Source organism: Dipodomys merriami, unplaced genomic scaffold (genome assembly GCF_024711535.1).
Source record: "Dipodomys merriami isolate MVZ:Mamm:240054 unplaced genomic scaffold, mDipMer1.0.p SCAF_265, whole genome shotgun sequence".
Taxonomy (NCBI): Eukaryota; Metazoa; Chordata; class Mammalia; order Rodentia; family Heteromyidae; genus Dipodomys; species Dipodomys merriami.
Window position 1 is genome coordinate 23314 of NW_027204104.1, and position 6000 is coordinate 29313.

Here is a 6000-nt window from a genome sequence, read left to right on the forward strand (position 1 = left end):
GGCCAGCTAGGCCCTGAGTACAAGTCACAGAACTGCCAAAAACTTAATCCTGGTGGAAAACCAATTGTCCTACTTGGTTTCTTTATCGATGAAATTCCTGGGACTCAGGAATGATGTAGAATACATATGCAAATCTATGTCTTATGTAATAAGATGCAAAAATTATTATATGGTAATCATATTCACTAAAATATATAAGAAACAAATAAAACACAAAATAAAATGAATACACTAACTGCAATATGCAGTAAAAATGTGTAGGTCAATAAAACTCATGTACTTAAAATATATACGAATATTATTTTTTCAAGTGCTAAGACTTGAATTCAGGCCCTAGAAACAGGCCTGACTTTCTTGTCTTCCGGAATGGTGATCTTCACCATCCTCCACAGTGCTGAGGATTTACCCAGACCCTGATCCAGACCCTGAGTTCGAATCGAGGCCTGGCAGAAAAAAATGGCATGAATTCCAAGCCAAGGAGCCTCATAATTTTTTAATATATTTTTAATGTATGTACATATGTATATATGTATGTATGTATGTATGTATGTATGTATGTATGTATGTATGTATTTTTCTTTTGTCAAGCACAGGGCTTGAACTCAGGTCATGGCAATTCTGCCACTTCTTTGATCACTCTAGGCTAGGGTGCAGCCACTGGACCCACAGCCAAACCTGGGTTCCTGGGACCCAAAGGATGACAAGAAAAAAAAATAATAAAAAAAAAACTAGCAACTTGCAGATGGCTACCAGTTTTACATTTGTTTTCTTTGAAAGGTGACCATCCTGCTTCTGAATGACACGGTTGAAGAATGTTGGTAACCTGGTATTGCTGAAGGCTGGCAGGCTACTAGGGAAGCCATAGGCCAACATGGCAATATAGGCCCTGTGTTTGAAGCCAGGTCCTGACCCCTACCAATGGATGGAGATCCTAAGAGTCTCCTTCCTATTCACAGGAATACCGATGGAAGATTATGAATGGCAAGGTTGAATTAGTTGTTTCTGAATACTACTATATAAATAGAGTGATTTTAGTAGGCCAATGGATTTTAATGAATATTTTTGAAACATTCAAAGAATACTATTAATTACATGGACACAATAATTCCAGGGCAGTGGTTGATTTAATTGATAATTAAGGATGACAACAATAATATTGATTACATGGAGGTATATGAAATACCCAAGAATTGATAGGAATGTAGCCTATGTAACCGAATAATGTATAGACATCTCTGGCAATCTATAAAAATCAATATTTATTTGTGTACTACCATCTGCATGTCTATCTGTTCTAATTTTGTCAACTCCTGGAGCTGCATTTCAAGTTCTGGAAATGCTTGTCAGCTCAATATGCCTCAGGATGGCATACTGACACTCATCCATTCATGAATTGGACCTTGTAGGCTGTGACTTTAGATGCCAGCACACACAAAAATTGAATCGTGGAGTAAGAAGCCAATGGTGACACATGTTTTCCTTTTTTGTGAAAGACCTGGATATCACGTGTGAAGTTTCTTACATAGGCAAATCTATATCCTATGTAATAAATGTAATAAATATTTCATGTGTAATAACAGTCAATAAAATAAATGGTAAGTAAATGAATAAAAAATAAATAAAATGAATAAGTACACTAAGCACAATATGGGGTCAGCATACGGGGTTCGATTTCAGGACCTGGGAAGTGCCTGGCAGCTGAATTGCCTAGAAGCTGCTGTGCTGACAGTCAGCCATTCATGAATTGACCCTTCTAGGCCCTGCCAAAAAATGTAATCTTGAAGTGAGAAGCCGAGCGTGACACATGTTTTCTTTTTCTTTGAAAGTGCTTGGTGACAGGTAGGATGTATAATTCAGATGAAAATCTATATGTAATATATGCAAATCTATATGTAATAGGATGTCATAAATGTAAAAAATGTCATTGGTGGAAGAATTGTTAGTACAATTAATGAAAAGCAGATTGAATTAGTAGTGAATCATTCTAGGATAAAATTAGACACTAAAATTATAGGATGTGGATTAAGTTTAATATTTTATTAAGTATTACCAGAATAAAAATTGCATGGAAACCTAAATACCTAATAATTGGTAGTACCACATGATGCATAAGTTAACTATATATATATATATATATATATATCTGTCTCATTCTATTAAATATGAAATTATGTGTATGGATGTATGTACATATGTGATAAACAATAACAGGATATTGAGTAATTTAGTTTAATGCTTTATTAATTGTTAACTGGGACTCATCATTAATAATTTAATGGAATTCTATGCCTCCATCAGAAAGAATGACATTGCCCCATTTCTTAGGAAATGGAAAAACTTGGAAAAAATTATATTAAGTGAAGTAAGCCAGGCCCAAAGAAACATAGGTCCCATGGTTTCCCTTATTTGTAATATCTAGTATATGTATGAGTCAAGCAGAAAAGGTCAGATAATGTGATGTCAGGAAAATGAACCCTTAGATGTGTATTTTAATGTTTTTTTTCTTTCATGCATGTGTTTCTAACGCATTTATAAGATTATCTCTTTGTTGCTTTGTATATCCCTCCCCCACAGTATAACCCCTGCTTTCACTATATTTGATGTCAGTATAACTTGTGGAGGAGATGGGGAAAAACCAGTTATTTAAGGATACAGGTGGACCTGTTGCAACAATGAGAAGTACAAGTTGTCATGTCCAAAACTAACTTTACAACGTCGGTGTGTGGGGGTTGGGGGGAAGGAGAAGGATTGGGATTGGGGGGGGGGAGGCTGGGAAGAGATGTGAAGGGTAAACAAAGGAGGAGGCTGCAATTCTTGGTAAGAAATGTACGCATTATCCTGCCCACGTAATTGTAACTCCTCTGTACAGTATGTTCACAAATAAAATAAAATTAAATTTAAAAAAAGAATAATTTAATAAGTAATAAATGGTAGTAATATCTGTAAATTAATAATATACAGACATCTTTCTGTGTATATAATGCTTATATACATAAATCTCTATTTATACCAGTTCACTCCTGGGGCTTGGTTGTTGAGTGCTCACCTAGTGAGCATGAAGCCCTGGGCTCGTTTCCTCAGTGCCACATAAACAGAAAACCCAGAAGTTCTGCTGTCTTTCAATCAATTGAGTTCTACCCTTGAGCATAAATGCTTAGGGACAGTGTCAAAACCTTTATTCAAGCCCCAGGACTGCCGCCAAAAAGAGGTACAATGTTCTAACGGCAACTATAGAAGGGCAGGACTTCAAATACCACATGAAAAAGCAAGCTAGGAGTCTGGTACTGACAGCTACCGCCTAACCTGACTTAGTTAGATATAAACTGCTGCAACCCAGCTCCATGAGTTACCCCCATCATCCTTGCTTACCCTAGCTTACCCCCGATATACTGGCATCTCTGGGGCTTTAAAACTTGACAGGAAGTCTGCTAGACTCTTTGAAATATGGCTCTAAGTGGTAGAGTTCTAGCCTTTTGCAAATGTTATTAGAACAATAATATCCCCAAGCTTTAAGCTCAAGCTCCATGACTAACCCCCCCTCTAAAAAAAATCCTACTAAACTGTTAGGTGTGAACTTGTGTGGTTTGTGAAATGTTCCTCAAAGAATGGTGATATTGATTAGAGCGCCCTAAGTCTAATGACAGCTTGTGGAACAGAGCTATGTGTGAGTCATCCATAGGGTACTCTGTGTTGAGTGCTGCACATGGTGCTATGTGCTGAGTCCTTCACAGGTTGCAGTGTGCTGAGTCCTGCATTGGGTGCTGGGCGCTGAGTCTTTCACAGGATGCTGTGTGCTGAATCATGCAAAGAGTGCCATGTGCTGTGTCCTTCACCAGGTGCACTCTTTCATTGGGTCCTTGTAAGATCTCCCCACTGAGATGATTATGCAGACAAGAATATTGAGGCTCATATATGTATCCATGGCAGGGACAAAGTTATGTATTACTGTAGACTAGTGAGTTGTCTACTTCAGACAATTGTTTTGTTTTGTTTTTTCTCAGTCATAAACCTTGAAATAGGTGTCTAAGCTCTGACCCTTACCTCTTGGGCTCATGTTTAGCACTCCACCGCTTGGAGCCCTGGATCCCTTGCAGCAGATGCCACAGCCTAGGGGTCTATACCTGAGGTCTCTCATCCTGCCTTCCCAGGTAGCTGAGATCTGAGGATCTGGGTTCCAAATTATCCTAGACACAAAAGGTCCCATTAGCCTATTATCTCCAGTTCACCACTAAGAAAACTGAAGTGGAAGCTAGGTGCTTGTCACTCATGCCTGTCATCCTACCTACTCAGGAGGATGAGATCTGAGGATCGTAGTTCAAAGCCAGCCTGGGCAGGAAAGTCCTTGAGACCCTTAGCTCCAATGGGCCACCAGAAAAGCTGAAATGGTGTTTGGCTCAAGTGGTACAGCACAAGACTTGAGCTGAAGAGCTCAAGGACAGCATCCAGGCTCAGACATCAACTCCTACAATAATTAAAATATAGAGAAACAAACTAACATACCTGAAGTAGAGGGCTTGGAATATGCCTTAGGGGTAGAGTGCTTTGCAAATATGAAACCCTGGGTTTCATTTCTCAGGACCACAACAGTAAAAAAAATACTCAAGTAGCTCTGTGGTTCAAGTGGGAGAAGGCTATGATTGTACAAGAGAAACTAGGTACAGTGCTCAGGTCCTGAGTTCAACCTCCAAGAATGGTATATGTGCCCGTGCCCCTGTGCACCCGCTTGCGTACACACACACACACAAACACACACACACACACACACACACACACACACACACACACACACACAAACACACCACACACACACAGACACACAGACTAGAATTGATGCTGTTACACAAAATGGTAAAGCACCGGGCTTCTGCACTGAGCTCATAGTCAGCACCCTGGCCCTGTGTTCAACCCCCAAACCTAGCCACCCAGGGCCCAACTAGGAGAGGTCAAATGTTTCAAAACCTGATGAGATTCACCATCCGTAGATGACAGGAACCTTTGTGATATCAGACATGTGCTTGGATTTCCCAAGCTTCCAGAAACCTAGGAGAGGCATCATAGGCCCATCATCACTGGCAATGAAACAATTAACTTCAGTGCCCTAGTTGCCTGCCAGAAGGACTCTTGAATTATATTGAGCACTGTATCTGAACATCGGAATATAGTCTCACAAAGGCAGGATAAGTGCACAGGACTTAGCCTGCCACAGGAGGTGGCACATATGAAGGCTTCCTGTCAAACCAGAGCACTGGGGAGAGAGATACTTTGGGCTACAAAGACACCTTTTTCTCCTGACGTTCAGAGCCCGCCCAAAATCATCCTCACTATCTTACCCAGATGGAGTTGTTTGTTACACAGCTCTACAGGAGTGAGGGCTTTTGCCTGCCTGTCCAGACAAAGAGAGATTTCTTCCAGCAGGCCTGGGATACAGTGAAACCCTCAGGCTACACTGGGAACAGTGAGGGGAGCTCTGTATTATGCACTGTCATGAAAGCAGTCTCTGTTATGAAAACATTTTATTGAATACAAATTTCCTAGCTTGATGCCATTCATCATAACTACTCTGGAGCTTCACCTCTAGGAATATATCCATACATACCCAAAGACATGGAGGTACAGGCTCTTTTTGAGGGGGCAGGTCCTGGGGTTGAACTATGAGCCTAGGCATTGTCCCTGAACTCCTTTTGCTCAAGGGTAGTGCATTAACTTTGAATCACAACCCCACTTCTGGGTTTTCCTGTGATCTCTTAGAAATAACAGTGTCATGGATTTTGCTATACTTGCTTGGTTCAAACTCAGATTCTCTATACCTCAGCCTCCTGAGAAGCTGGGATTACAGTGAGAAGCGACTGGCACCTTCTTTCTTTTCTTCTTCATTTTTTCATCTGGACAATCTGACTTCTTAACAGGGTCATTCCAAAGGTTTGAATTTATAAATTATCTACCCAATGTTCTTTATAGCTGTTATCTCTGAGAAGGATTTTCTCTCCTCATCTTCTCCTC